Here is a 16,772-nt window from a genome sequence, read left to right as displayed (position 1 = left end):
TTTTTTTTTTTTTTTTGCTATAGTTTTGAACGTGTGTGTATATATATGGAGAGAAAGATGATGAAATCAATCATGTTTGCATATATTGTAACGTAATTGAAGACGGCAGCGATTTGAAATGTGTCAGGGTTGATCATGAGATACTGGTTTCCACACGAATCACACAAATGAATAAAGATTTACTCCGTCCTGAATCTGACACTTTAGTCTTTATTGCTCAAAAACAAAAGTGTTTGTCTATTTTCTTTTTGTTGAAATAAGTTATGAAGATGTGAATGTTAAGAAGGTGATACAATCTTCAGCCTGTGGAGAAAAATGTGCTCCTGGTGTGATTTGGTTTCTATCTTCTGAATGTCTCTCTGTTCCCTGCATGTTAACCCTGCAGGACGGACCTGTTCTTCAGGTTTTAGGCATTAGCATCAACATTTCAGGTCTTTCACAGAGCAGACAGTCTTCATTCCTATGGTTTGAGGACATCTCTACTGAAACCTGAGAAGGGGCTGCTCACAAACTACCATTGAGTAAAAAAATAAAGAAAAGTTCCCCAAAAAGTGATCTGTCATAATGAAACATTTCCTGGGTCAAATGTCAGGCATGTTTGGCCCTCTTGATGTAAAGTCAGGTCCCATCTGTGTTTTTAAGTATGACCCATCACATAATTCCTTACACAAACTCAAGTGACATACCTTTAATCTCTCAAGTGACTCAGAGACATCGAGGAATGCCAATACAAAGAAGATAGGTCGAAATGAAGACAAAAGACTCGGAAACCCCCACTATGGTCCTTGTCCCCTCCCATCACTTGTCACACCTGTTTCCCGTTTGTATAAAATCCTGAGTTCACCTGACAGGCTCATCAGTTGTCTCTCCACACAGCATCCGATCACTCAGGTGACGCAGAAGGAACAATTTTAATTTTGTCTTTGAGCCACAAGAACCAAACCAACACACCAAGATGAACAGGATCCTATTCGGAGTCATCGCAGTCGTTGCGTCTTTCGTGCTGGGTAAGATTGAAACATCAATCAGGGTTATTGATCAGTGATCAGGGAAGTGTAGGCTATTACTTAATCATTAAACAAGATATAACAAAATTCTAACAATTTAGCTGGAAGTGATTGAACTGACTTTTTGTAGTTTAATGGTATCATATAAAGATATTTTAGACAACCGAGCATCGTCCCCAAAGGCAACAATTCAATGAAAAGGCTTGCCAATCTTTTTATGTTGAACTCTAGTGCTTTGAGGAATATTGACAAATTTGATCAACCTTAAAAAAAGAGAAATATAGCAGGTGAATTAAAGTATATACGTGCATTTAATTTGTCCGATATATGTGCAGAACTTTGTTTTGATGTTAATATAAAGTATTTTGGTACCTTTTAAAGACATTGACTAATGAAACTGTTCTGTAGGCCACATATGCTGAATGTAAAAGTCATAGTTTGGATCTTTCTGAAAAAGGGTTGCTTTACCCAAATTTGATGTAATTCTGAGTAGTAGTCAGAACAAATAAAATTTAATTCACCTCAATTAAATGGAATTGGCGGGAAAAATCTCAAAATCTGAATACGAAAAACAGAAATGGGGAGATAACACTAGAGTTTAATTTGCGATTTTGGTTGAAACTGCAGCCGACTAACTCTTCCGATCTGTAGATTAGTGAAAATCTCACTGTGAGTACTTTTGCTCATTCCTGTTAAGTAGAGGCTGATTAACCGATTAGCATTCCTTCACACCGTCTACTCACAGTGATGATAAAGATTACATTATATGGTCGAAATCGGTACAATCGTTTTTTGATACATCACTCAAAGCTGGGGTGTTTACTCAACCTGGCCAGGATAAAAACGGGAGCTCATTGAGATGCCATTACTTCTTAGCTGCCTCACAATAGAGACAGGAGGGTGTGGAGGAACACAATGTCCCTTAAAACAACGACTGCTGTATTTGAGCGATCCATCATTAGGACAAAGATCATTATTACACAAGTGTCTTAACATGAACTCTCAGTGTGATAAAATATAGCAAACTAGAGGGAAATATTGTGCAAATCTGCTCTAAATACAGTTTTATTGCCAGTACATTCAGATTTTAACTCTTTTGGTTCCCATTTGTGTGTTTCAGTCGAGTCCCTGACCTGCAACAAGTGCACCTTTGGCGTGGTGGGAATCTGCCTTAGCACTTCTACCGTGAGCTGCACAACCAACACAAGCGTCTGCTTTACTGGAAAAGCAAGTAAGTCCCCCCCGCCCCTCCCCTCGCCCCCCTCCTCATCACCTAAAAGCACACACCCATTCCCTTTCAAACTTTACACAACCACCAATCACTTCAAATCACTCACAAAGACTGACAGCATACTGACAGCACACACACACACACACACACACACAAAACAACAGACACACCCTGATGCTCCCAGCTGCTACACCAGACAAGAAATTCATGTTTTACCTTCACACCTTCATACTGATACTGCAATCATTCCTTAATCTCTTATTTTTATGTCTAAATAAAGCATAAAATCCAGTATATAATATCTGTTTTTAATGCTCATAGTAACTTTTCCACAAAGAGAAATGACTCCTGCATGCTAATTCAAAAGCTGAAGATAAACACTTTCATGGTTTCAGGTCAATTAAAGAATGAAAGGATGGATAAGGGACAGATGACTGATTATATTCATGTAAATAAATGTAGAAATATTTACATTTGAACCACAGTGGATTAAAAAATGGAACATCTTGCCTCAGAGTCAATCTAACCATTTCAACAACCGTTTCTCCTCAGCCTTCCCCAGTCTCTCATCCTTCAGCGGCTTCAACTCTCAGGGTTGCAGAGAGCCCGCCGGCTGCAATGCAACCACAAACGGCACTCTGCTGGGTGTCACATATCAGATGAAAATCGATTGCTGCTCAACAGACAAGTGCAACCCTGCCAGCAGCGCTCCAGCCAACAAGATGACCTTTGCTGCCGTCGCTGGTCTGGCTGTCATGGCCTCAGTGTGGGGAAGCTGGCTGTAACACACCAGATGAAACGTCACCCTGGCTCCTAAATGCATTGTCAAGCAGGGTCCTTATCAAAAGCACTGTTCAACATAAACTCCTTGGATCATTTATGAGCTTTCAGTAGACCTATAACTACTTATATGCTCATGTACTGTAACACTCTACACTTTTTATCACTCAGGTCTGTTATTCATATTGTTCTTGTCAGGGTTTCAATTTCTTAAGAAATGATGTAAGCTTAAACACAAAGCGTACACATTCATATCATGGAGGTCGTTCAATGGGATGTTTCAGGTTTGTCTGTACTTTATTGATAATGTATGACAAATCATAATTGGTTAGCAACTGGATAATAAAGTGATTTATTTTCATCTTTGCCATCAAATATAATTATATGACCAGTATCTATACTCTTTTTGTCACATTGTTAATTTTGATACAACGCAAGCGTACACATTGACATCATGGAAGTCGAACAATGGGATGTTTCAGGGAAACGTTGAGTTCGTAAACCTTTCATGGTGTTTGTTTGTTTTTAAATGTGAGTTTATTTATCCTTTTTCACTAATGTATGTCTCACTGGACAAAATGTTCAAATAAAGAAAATCCTCAACAACAAAAAAAGTCTGTAGTCTCACTTTTTCTGTTTCTAAGATAAGATATTCCTTTATTAATCCCACAATGGGGGAAATTAATGGTACAGCCAAAAATATAAATATCATCAATAAAAAGAATAAAGAACAATGAATAATAAGTAAATACAGAAGCAATATAAAAACAATAGAATAAAAAAAAATTAAAGTAAGAACATGTAACATTATGCACAAAAGTAAATTGATGTTCTCAGTGTTCTTAATAATAATACTATATTTAATAATACTTTATTTAAATAGCAGCTTTTTTTATACATAAAATGCAGGTCAAAGTGCTTTACATTTGAAGCAATCAAACAAGAGCAAACAGTAGGGGAGAACGGGGTTAGTTGTCACATTCATCAGATCTCGGTCCCTAGACGGCGCTGTTAAAAATGTGTTGGATGAGATGTTACTTCCAAGGTTGTGATGAGAGGATGTTTAGTGTTTTTCATGTGAAAATGTAAATATCCAGCTCTTTGGTCTTTCTCTTTTAGGCTTTTAGACAATGAGTTTATAATAAAACAATCAGTACAATTAAAAAGTGTGAAGAGAGAGCGATAGTTTAACTGTGTTACATGTGGTTGTTAACTTTGCTGATATCAAAAAATCCCAGTTGGGGAAGTTTGTCACATGTTGGCTTATATGATGTGATATATCTAGTCCTTGCTTTCTTTATAGAAAGCAACATGAGCAGGATTTTTTTCAGGAAGACAAACCAGAGCAAGACCCCTCCAGATGTGATATTCAGAGCAGAGAGGTTAAACTGTACAATCCAAGCCAGCATGTCCATGAAGCCCCATAAGGATTAAATTTGGGTTGCAATATGGGTCCCACATGGGTTTGTCCACAGTTTCCATAGTGGCCCCACACAGTGGCGTGCACAGACTTCTTGAAGGACAGGGGTGAAATAAAAAAACGGTCAAATTCAGCGCTTTCTCGCCACTGAAGAGGGCACTTTAGCGCTCGTTTTTCAACAATAGGGACAATGGGGGGGGGGGGGGCCTTGTGCACACCACTTACTGTATATATAGCGTAATTAATTAAAAGCTGCAATGTAATTTAGTCAACAAGCAAATAACTGTATCAGCCTATTATTAAACCTGTCTGTAGCCAAAACCACACACCCAACAAGGTTAGGGAATGTATCTGAACACCAAAAGGGTTCATTTCTCCGAGTCAGTCTTTGCAAAGCATTTATCTATCATCGGATAGACTCTAAGGGCGTGTTTGTAAAGATGATACAGCCCTGCAAGTTTATCCAGGTCTTTCCTTGCCTTCCTGTTTTACAATCTCAGTCCGCACAATCTACAAGACACACATGACATGCTGTATGTGTCAATATAGGCAAAACAATACTCTATCGGAATTGTACATTTTCTCTTATACAATAAATAAATAAATACAGCTCACATAAATGCTATATGGCAGAGATTTCACAACTGTGAGCTCTGAATGGAGTAGACTACTCCAAATGCTGCACAATTACACAGGTGCAGCATCGGTGGCAGCAATGATGGCGCTGGAACTTGAATACAAAGCTGGAGTTGTTGTTTTGGTTGCGAAGAACCTGAGTATATCTATTTTCACTCCTGTCAGGTTTTGGCGGCTGGCAGACTCTACTTATTTGAATTTGAGTGCTCAAAGTGTGCATGTATGTGCAGCGTATGAGGGAGAGACGGGAGATGCTCACACAGCGGCACAGATCATTGTTCTGTCTCTGACAGCAGTACACTCAGACAATATGTTTGTGGATTTAAATCTATTATGTTTATGGAGTTAGTTTGTATTTATTGATATTGTGTTACAGAGTTCTATTTAAATATGTCTCTAAAACATGATTTTAGAGTCATGATCTCATGATCTCACAGCTGTGTGTGTAAACAGGGTCATTACACTTATAGATAGAGTTTATGGAGAAATATACAGGTTGAAGAAAAAAGTTAATATTACATATACAGTGGTGTGATGCATTTATTGAAAGGTTGGACCAGTTGATTGGGGTCAACTTGTGCATTTGGGGACAAAAGTCATTTCTCCAAGTGGTAGAATGCTGATTTTTGGGTCAATAGTTCAAGTTAATGTAAAGGTTAAGTTTAGGTAAGAAGTGATTATGGTTAGAGTAAGTCTGCAGAAAATTAATGTAACTCTGTGTGTGTGTGTGTGTGTGTGTGTGTGTGTGTGTGTGTGTGTGTGTGTGTGTGTGTGTGAGTGTGAGTATTCTAAAATATGCAAATGAGCTGGTAAATTAACTTTATGACATCACAGTACGATGTATGACATCATAGAATCTTGGAACATTTAGTAAGCAGATTTCAGCTTCTTCATTCCAGTTATTGAACCCACAGAAGACAGACAGGTTTGTCTTCAGTAGCAGTGAGTTCAAAGCTAAAAAGACAAACTTTAGTGAGTTGAAAAACTATTCTTAGACCTCAGCAGCAGCTATTAGTAGTAAGTATTTATTTATTTCTTTTTTTATGTAAAATAATCAGAAAATAATGATATTAATGATAAATAACGTGAATAACTGAACAAATATAATTACGCTCAAATCAAATTTAATACCTTAACTCCTACAATTTCAGACACTTTAAGACATTTTTAGACCTTCAATATCAAAACCTAAACTTCAAACATTTTCAGACTTTTTAAGGTTTCATGCTTGCATCAAATTGTCTCATGTAACTTTTACAGACTTTCATTTTTTGCTGGTGCTTAAAACAGAAATAATGATCCTGATTTTGAATTCTTTCTTCCATCCTTGTCCAGTCTCAGTGAAAATGAACACAGTTACAGAGTTCAGCGATAGCGGCCTGCTCCAAGCGTCATACGCATTGAAATTCATTCAGAGGCAGCTGGTGGAGCTGTCTATGGACTGCGAGACCACCATTCAGAAAGAACTGATCTGTCCTCAGTTCTTCATCGACCTCCAGAAAAAATTGGAGAAAGTCCTTCATGAAGTAGGTGTTTCAATTTCAACCATGTTTCTTTTTTCCAAACTGATTTTAAGAAACACATTCATCCTTTTGTTTATAGTGCATGCTTTATTGCATTTAGTCATTTATAACAGAGATTTTGTCTCTTTTGTGTGTTTGATTTAGACCCGCTCAGTGTGTTGCCCTCCACCAAGAAAACCAGAGGAGGATGACTTTATTACCATTAAGCGGTTCAGCGGTGGCAGCTTTGGGTGAGTAAGACTTCTTTATATTCTAACAGACTGTTTGGACTCCACAGAGAGTTCAGTCCAAACACAGAGAAATGTCATACTGAAGAATCTTTTAGTTTCTTGTTAAATCAGAGCTGATGTTCAGTAGTAGAAGCTGCTAATGTTTCCTTTTCCTTCTTGTGCAGATCTGTAAACCTTGTTCGCCACAGAGCGACCAGCCAAGCTTTCGCCATGAAAGTCATAAATTGGAGGAACTTGACTACGGAGGAAGACATTGTACAGGTGTTGGCAGAGAGAGCCATTCTCTCCTACACCCAAAGTCCGTACTTAGTCTCAATGCTTTGTGCATTTGAGACAAACAGAGACCTCCGTGTTATAATGGAATATGTAGCAGGTAAGAAAGTTGTTTGTTTAGACAGAGATAGAACACATAAATGAGCTTTCCTCTATTATCTATGGAGCCCATCCATGCTACCCACCCAACACACACTGAGAACATGTCTCTTCCTATCCTTCTAGGTGGGGATTGTGCCTCCTTACTGGAGGAACGGGGGCGCTTTCCCTCAAAGATGGCAAAAACATACATTGCGGAGACGACCATGGCTTTGGAATATCTGCATAGCTATGGAATAATTCATAGAGACCTGAAACCTGCAAAGTGAGTCATCAATCTGTCCCATCAATCTGACATGTAGAGTTAGAGTTTGATGTGTAATCTAACATGAAACATGTTTCTGCTTTCCTCTGTTGTAGCATGTTGATCACTTCCACCGGCCACATCAAGGTGACCGATTTTGGCCTCTCAAAAATCGGTCAACTCAACATAGCCCCAGATGTTCAGCAAGCACCAGAAATGAGGATTGTGCAGGAGTTCACGGACAACGATGTAAGTCTTTGATTTTTCTCTTCTGTGATTATTTGAGCTCAAACCTGGATCGTTGTTCTAATCATGTTCTGTTTCATACCTTCAGACAGTGGGCACTCCTTATTATATGGCCCCAGAGACCGTACAAGAGGTGGGGTATGGGAAGCCCGTGGACTGGTGGGCCCTAGGGATCATCCTTTTTGAGTTCCTGGTGGGTACCGTTCCATTTGATGGGGTCGACGATGACGACCTGGACAAGCGCATCGTTGAAGGTAAGAATCTTTATTTCAGTTCATCTCTTTCATCCCATTTTTTTTAACCAAAAGTTAGACTGAATACTCCTAAAAATGTCAAATGGTGTAACTACAAAAGAATGATAAATATATGGACACAAAAAAACATCATTGACACTTCTATATTTAAGTCATGCTAGCAGAATGAATGAATCTTTCTTTATGTTAAAAGATCATTCAAAATGTACATTATCCTACTTTGTGATTTTCATGAAAATCTAGCAACATGTGGTTGAATTTCTTGTTTCTTTTACTTTGAACTTGTTTAAAGATGTTTGGATTACTGATATGTGCTTTTTTTTTCTCAGATGACGTCATCTGGCCAGAGGGGAAAGCACCCCAAGACACTGATGCCCAGGACCTGGTTAGCCTTCTTCTCCAGAAGGATGCGATAAGACGTCTGGGGACAGGTTAGTGTCACATTCACTAATGATGAAGATGTGGATAGAGACAGGATGGGAGCTGATGGGAGACTTGTTGTTTCTTCACATTCTCAATTTTTTGTGTGGATTTACAACATCTGTTTGTCTCACTTGTTCCCCAGGAGGAGCTGGAGAGGTGAAGGCTCACCCTTTTTTCAGAGGACTCAGTTGGATGTTCCTTTTGGACGAAGAGCCTCCATTCATCCCCCAGCTGAGGACTGAGGAGGACACCAGCCATTTTAATTGTAAGTGCCAACACACACACACACACACACACACACACATTAGTTTTTTCTCCTTTTCTTTAACATAATGCATGATGGTTGTTGCTGTGGTTTCTACAGCCAGCATAGCCCAGCTGTGCCAGGAGGACCAGGAGAACCAGGAGGGTGATGAGGAAACAACGGCGAAGCTGCCGTACCTCTGCTCGGTGGCCCACCGCTTCGCCGAGGTACACTTTTTAAATCCAGCTGCTGTTTGACACTGTAAATCCATTTCTCACTATCAAAGACATACAAGGAAATGATCGTTTTGATGCTTTTCTTTTGAAACTGCAGGTTTACGGCAGCCCTGAACATCTGTCTGCTCCAGTCGCCTTCAGTGACATTGTGGTTACAAGACTGGTGGAGGAGTACGAGTACGAGGAATACGAGGAGTATGAGGAAGAAGAGGAGGAAGAGGAGCAGGACTGCTATTATGAAGGTAAGTTTAATAATTATTCAGAGTTTCAGGAAGCAGATGACGACTCTTGGGAGCAGGAGTCCAGTGAGGAAAAGGAAGAGGTCCTTCAGGAGGAGCGACAGAAAAGACGTCGAGCTACACCAAGGAGGAGGAGGATAAAGAAAAGAAGGCGGTGTACATGGAAGAGGAGGCCTTGCCTGAGGAAGAGGAGGAGAGGACCAAACGGAGGAGGACAGAGAAAAATACTGGACACTGTTTTGTCACCATCCCTTCATCTTTTCCAAGAAAATATTGACACTGGTCTCCTTAACAAAAACATTGAGGAACAGAGGCCTGCTGCTAATAACAGGTGTGGGGAGGTGTTTAGGAGGTGCTTGAGGACTTTGACAAGCATCATGTGCTGTCCTGTGAGGAGGAGGAGGAATGTGTAGAGAAATTCGGAGACAAGCAGGAGGAAGAGGAGTGTGTAGAGGAGGAAGAGTGTGTAGAGGTCAGAGACAAGCAACAACAACAACTTGCTCAAAGAGGCCGAGAGACAATGAGAAGGAGGCGAAGGAGGAGAAGTTGCAGTCTTTGTGTTTATTTTTCTGTTGTTATGGAAACATATTGCTGCCACGCCAGAAAAAGAAAAACAGATCAACATTAATAACAATAATTTTAATGATAATAGTAATGATAATGATAAGGATGATAATAATGATAAACTTTGGATGTTTACTGATACTGATTTTTCTTTTTCTGGCAGCAATATACTTCCATAGCTTCCTTTTGTCTTTTCATTATCTTGTTTTTCTTTTTCTTTCCTTTCCTTGCAACTTTAAAAAATAAAATAAAAAAATAAAAAAACACTGGTTGTAGATCAGCTTTTTGAACTGAACACAACAGTAAGAGTCATTTAGGGCGATAGCAGTGAAATAAAGCACACAACAAAAGAATATCGGTGATGTAAAGGTGTTGGGGGGGGGGTAGGCTTAGGGTTGGGGGGGGCAGCTATTTAATAACATAACTTTCATATAACAGTTGAATGAGATTTGAAGAGTTTGTGAATGTGTCCTCATCACTGTGTAGAGACCTCCATGATCATCTACAACATGTTTATAATAAAACTACAGACCAAAAATATTATTGCAAGACTGACAACTCACACACACTTTGATTGAAATGATAAGTTCAACAGAAAAATGTGTCAGTTGAATGCTAATATGTTCAGAACAGTAGTATTTTCAGGAAATGTGTTTATTGATTCATTTATTGTTCAGTTTATGGGAGGGTCTGAGACTGAAACAACACGGCTGAAGAGACAGCCACAGGCGCAGCTGTCGGCTTCAAGAGGTTTCAAGAACTTTGTCTCGTCACTTCAACATTTGAATTCATTTATTTTTCGTTCTCATAACAGCTTTAAACATATTTCCAAATTAACTTAAATAACAAAACAAAAAATCAACTCATAATAAAGTTCTCAAACAGTGATCGAAACATTATATCTCCACCAATTTTTTGGCTCCCAAGAAGGCACTTTAGCGTGCGTTTTTCAACAATTGGGACATGAGGAGGGGCGCTCGCCCCCCTGCCACTGGCCCCACCTCTGTTTGCCCATTTAGGCTTCAAGTGAGTCCTGACTGGTTTTCAGGTGCGGCACAACTGGGTGAGTTACACACTTGGGGCCCATGTTTCTGAAACAATATGGGGCCCATACAATCCGTCCTGTTTATGCCCATGCCCGCTCAGCCCACTTACATCTCTTATGGGGCTCATACAGTCAGCCCACATGGCAAAATTTGCCCAGTTTAAGCCCCTGCCCACTCACTACCCATGTAGCTCACATTTAACCCATGTGTGGCCCACATGGAAAATGCTTGGATATTGTTACGGAAAAAAATACACTTATAGGGACAATTCTTCCTTTTTATGTTCTCTTGATGTAGGAAATGTGTTGTTGTATTTAAATGAAAATTTTTAAATAAATTTCTAAGGTTGCCTTCATTTTATTTTCCTCCATCATTATAATAACACAGGGACATCCAACCCCATAGTGTGTGATTACCGACCCCACGATGGGGATGGTTTGAGAACGTAGTTGACGATCGATATCTTTGAATAGTATCAGCTAAAAAAGAGTAAGACCACTCTATTCCCACCTGACATTTTAAGCTTTCATTACCCATTAAAAGGGAATCTACTCAGGATAAGGTTAACAAGTAATAACCCTTCTCCTCTACACAAGCAATAAAAACAATAGAAGTTCAAAAAATACAGTAAAAACAAGTAACATTAATATATCGGTGTTCTCAGTAGTTTAATATCTATGAGAAATGTCTATGATGAATTTGATTGTGTTTAATAGTTATACTTCATGTTACAGGAATGTGTCGCCCCACACAAAGCTTATCACAGGCCTTCTGTTGACGTGTGTTTGCAGAGTGTTATTGGTTTAACGCCTTTCGTGTATAAAATGTGTCGAACGTGAGTCACGGTTTCTCAAAAAGTAATCCCACGGCTCTCGAAGAACAGTCAGATCTGAAATAATTAAGGAGGCCAAGCAGCACCGATCTGTGGTATTGTCACCTGTCTGCACGTCTAAAATCGACACGATGAACAAGTTTCTGTGGAGCTGTGCAGCACTGTTGACTGTGTTTGTTGCAGGTAGGAGGTTATTTATTTATTTATTTTTTTTTTTTCTGTGTTTGTTGAATAAAAAAGTGGGGCAGAGTAAAGATAAAGGGTTTTTTTGTACATCAACACGGTATCCAACTATGAGTAAATTCAATTCAATGTGAGACTGCTGTGATTGAGTTTGATTTCAAAGGTTGGACTGACTTACTGACTTCACGTCCTCAACATATGTGTAAAAACAATTACATAATGCCAAAATCAACGACCTTTTCTTCTTCAGAACTCATTTAAACCCAATAACAAGACAAGTATTGAAGTAGTAACCCACTTACAAATTAATAAAGGTGTCAAAATATGCACATAATTAAGACATATTTCAAGTTTTATGTGTTATATTGGCTTTGTATGAACAAATGCAGTATATATATTCTGTTGGTTGGTCCACAGACATTCAGTAAAAACATACAGTAGTGGCTTTAGGTTTTATGGTCGACTCCAGAGAGCTCTAACTCTCTGCTGAACTCTGAAACTCCAATAATAGCAATCCAAATCAACTCATTTGGGATTTGGAAGAGTCGGAGCTGCATAAAAAAATACAGTCACTGATATATAGCTCATGAAAATCTATTTCATTTAACTGTTTTATTGCTGGGGTCTCTGAGTTCCCAAACTGACCTAATTCATCATTTCTTCAGTCATTGAAATCATGTTCATAAAGAATCTCATAAGATTATGAAAAATCATGAAGTGTTAAGCTGATAAAACAATGTTAAGTATGTTTTTGGAGCTCCAGGAATCCAAATGAAACATTAAGGTTAAAGGAGCAGTTCCCTCAAACTACAAAACATACTGTGAACTGTATTTTATAGATTTATTTGGTAGAAAGTAGTAATAAGTAGTTAAGTAAAACTTGCTTTTCAGAGACATTAGTCACAGAGTGCTTCATAAGATCATGATGCAACATACAAATGAAATTAATCATAACAGATGAGGTGGCCTCCCAAAGTCACTTCAGTAAAAAAGTGCAAAACATATAAAAAAATATATAATGTGGTAATGGAAAAACTCAAAGTGAAGTGGATTTTTCAGTCATTATGAAATTGTTTCTGGCAAGGGATTTTACTGCTCATCATTTAAATTTACTGTTTTGAGCACCACAAGCCAAAATACATTCACCTCTAATGTTCTGGGTGGAGGCAGAAACCTTCACATCAAATCTGCTTCTCAATATAACACAAAGAAATAGGTGTGGCGTTCATTACAGCAGCTTCAAAGTCATGCATCCTGTATTCAATTGTGTTTTTTAGATAATATATTCGCTCGCATTGTTCACCTTGAGAGGTTACGAAAAACAAACTCTAAGGCGTGTACTCAGTGATTACAGCAGTCACATGTTTGATAAAAGTGTGACTAAATGGGCTCTGATATTTAAGGCTATTGATTTTAATTCACAGTTTCCTCCTTCTTTCCTTTCCCACAGTCCAGTCACTCACCTGTAACACCTGCAAAGTGGGGCTCCTCGGTTACTGCTTCGCCGACAAGCATATAAACTGCACAGCTGGTACCACCATGTGCTTCAGCGCAGTTGCAAGTGAGTATTAACACCTGAATGACTTCTGCAGAATCACAAAAACATCCTCTTTTGATATCACAGAGACCTAAAAACAATATTTATTTTATTCTCTTTTCACATTTTTATTCACTGAATTTGCAAGTAAGGTATGCAGTGTCACAAAAAGGTTAAATATAAAGGAATTTGAATTATTCTGGTTTTTAATGAAGGCTTTGAGTTTCTCATTGTGCTGTGAACACTGCTTCAGGTGCTTGTGTACTCTTAACTTGATAAAGGTTTGGGAGAAATGTGAGCAATCTGCACTTGGTAGCATCGAGGTTATAAAGATTAAATATATTGCATATGCCTACAAACTATCATCTATTAATAACTTTAGAGTAAAAGTATCAGTATTGACATAAAACCTTTAAATCTAATCCAAAACACGTAATTCGCCAGAGTTATTTAACCTCACTTTGACTGCACGACAAACCCAAATCGACACTGTGCCAACTCATACCCTAATTGAATTTTCTCTCCTTTGCATCCTTCAGAGTTTTCTGCTGATTTCATGGATATCCACGAAAAAGGCTGCGCAAAAGCCGACACCTGCAGAAATGAGACAGGCCATATCCTGAATGTAAACTACACTGTGACCACGCACTGCTGCACCAGCAACCTGTGTAACAAGGCCTCTTCTGTCCAGCTGCCACTGTCTGCTGCTCTGGTTGCTGCTCTGGTGGCACTTTTGAGCATTTAAAGAAATGGAAAAGTTATTATTTAGGAGGATGTTTTCATTTAAGAATTACTTTTTTTATCCTTTAATGAGCTTTAAATAACATTTACAGTCTGTCAGTATCCCTGTGATATATAATGGAGGGATACTTGCTGCATGTGACTTAGCTTGTTCATGTAACATGTGATTGTATGCACTGTATACGCTTTTCTATGTCATTTTCATACATTTTAACACCTCATCGATGTCCAATTTATTTCAAAACCTTTTCAGACATGCATGATAACACTGTACTTGCAAGTAAAAAACCCTTCAGGGTGAGTTTAGATTGATTCAGTGCTGATTTGAAGTCCTCTGTAAACCCTGATACTGATTATTGCAGCCATGAATTATTTACATTTGTGTAGCTCTGTTCGTTTTTGTTTAACACAACCTCCTATCCCATACAGAAAAATAATAAATGAACCTACACTCCACTTTATTAAGTACACTTGTTCAACTGCTCATTAACATAAATATTTATTCAGCAACTCATTGCATTTAGGCTTGTAGATATGGTCAAGACAACCTGCTGAAGTTTAAACCGAACATCAGAGAGGGGAAGAAAGGTGATGTAAGTGTTATTGAACGTGGCACGGTTGTTGGTGATGAAACTGTTGACAATCATCTCTAGAGTTTACTGAGAATGGTCCGAAAAAGAGAAAATATCATGTCAGTAGTATATTGGTGTAGAGACTAATTATGAGTCAGAATATGAACAGTATGTAAAGAGTTAAACGCCTTTTTTAAAATATTTTCTTATTAGTTTAAAGATAAAAGAGGAGAAGTTTCATTCTTCATGGTGATGGAAAGGTAACTATCATATTTTATCAGAACTTGGTTTACTAGTTTGTGTTTTTTAAGCTCTTAAACGACTTTAAAAGTACTTGAAATAAAAAACTAAAAACCATGCTGCTGGTCCCTAGCAACGGTTACTATGATACAGTTGGAGTCAGATTCTAAAACTAAGGAAGCTGCATTTCTTAAAACACAGATCATCAACCAACTCACCATGAGTACAACAAAAATATTACAGCGGGATAAGATCCCGGGTCTCGCAGCTTACAACGCTTATCCTGTGATCCTCACTTTTGCGGAAAGGTTGACCGTGAAACAGTGGATGTTTTTGAAATTGGGTAATCCTGATGATATCACAATGATCCAAATGGCAGAGCTCATATTGGGATTCATCACATGCGCTTCAGATGCAGTACTGATGGGTCAACAGAGCGCACCCGTGGTCGTCTCTGAGGAAAATCTCCACGCCACTTTGGGAAACATCGCCCATAAGGCTTTCTCTGAGGCTCTGGAAGTTCGAAGCGAGGTCCGCAGCTCAAAGGTGTTGACAAACCTGATTGTAAAAGAGGTAGCAGACAGTTTGAACTTGCTCATCTCCACTAACACTGAGGAGGAGCCACTTACAATCGGGCATGTCGTCCCTCCACACAAGCTGACTATCATGGTTCATCATGCATGCAAAATGCTGAAAGAATACATCAAGAGGGATGGAAATATTTCCCTACTTCTACCACGCATACCAAGATCAATCTGTACCTCTGATGAAGAGTCGAACTCAGAGGATGAGGGTGAGGATCCAAAAGAGGAAACTCAGAGAAAAAAACGTCAAAAGAAAGTCAAACCACAAGAACGCTTTGTGACCAAAACCAGTAAAGCTATGGAGAAGATGATCACGGAAAAAGTTATTAAAATCACAGAATCTATGTTAGATGAATTGAAGGAGGTTGAATATGAACTCCTGCTGGCTGAAGCCTCGGTCGGGATCAAGCCTCTAGTGGACAACATGACTCGTGTGTTTATCCAAGTGGCAATGACTTCAAAACATTCACACTCTGTAAGTGCCAAAAGAGAGAAGGAGCTGTTTGAAAAAAAAGTGAATAGCAGCCTTGAGTTTTATTTTAAAAACCTATTTGCTATAACACTGATTCGGCGCTTAGTCATACAGCTGAAGTACAAATACTGCAGCTACTCCAAAAGGCCTTTAGTACAAGAAATCATGAATGAGTATGTCCGTATGGGTTTGGATGTGCTTGTGTTTAAGAGTTTGGAGATAATTTCCAGTGGGAAAACTCTGGAGTTCACAACACAACTTATTGACCTCCTGTACACGCGTTTCAAAGACGGGTCGGCTGAGATAGCAAGCAGGCTTATTCCACAGGACTACATCGACATGCACGCCGATATAGTCCAGAGGGTGAGGTATTTTCTCCTCCTGACAAACTGGTGGTGTAAGATGGAGGCGGTCAGACTGAGTGACAGGATTGTGCTCGCTCTCCTGACTAGTGACTTAAAGGAGAAGAAAATGTTTGTAAGAGCGCTCGTTGAGGACCTGCTGTCTTTAATCGAGAAGAACTCAAAGGGAGAAAGCTTTGACGACAAAGAGGCCGTTATTAAGCGCATCTTTGAGAAGACGTGGGCTGAGGTCGAGGCCGTGGACTTTGACACAAACCCAGAAACGCATAAAAACCTCGACAAGGCCGTTTTAAAGGATGTGTGTAAGGACTGGGGCAATGAGCAGGTGGTGATGATGTCACTTTCACAGAGAGATCGAGCACTTGAAAAACAAATAGCTACTTCTTTCAAAGCTCACCTGACACCAAAAGAGCGCAGCCTCATGGACCGTTTGTTCACTGTGCCCAATCCTTTCAGACGGTGAAATCCTGTCAACCAAGCAACCAACTAGAAATGAAGCTCCAAGTGCTCGACAATATGTAAAAATAAAAATAAAAATAAAAATCAACTTGCGT

General features: G+C 39.0%; 1 protein-coding gene across 1 annotated transcript in view; it reads right to left on the bottom strand.

The window, feature by feature from the left end:
• The window catches only part of LOC128374290 (tetranectin-like), a 171,901-nt gene that overhangs the window by 15,592 nt on the left and 139,537 nt on the right, over positions 1 to 16,772 (bottom strand). The window lies entirely within an intron of this gene.

The sequence above is a fragment of the Scomber japonicus genome, chromosome 15 (assembly GCF_027409825.1).
Source record: "Scomber japonicus isolate fScoJap1 chromosome 15, fScoJap1.pri, whole genome shotgun sequence".
Taxonomy (NCBI): domain Eukaryota; kingdom Metazoa; phylum Chordata; class Actinopteri; order Scombriformes; family Scombridae; genus Scomber; species Scomber japonicus.
The sequence above is the reverse complement of the archived record's forward strand: the minus strand, read 5'-3'. Positions and strand labels throughout refer to the sequence as shown.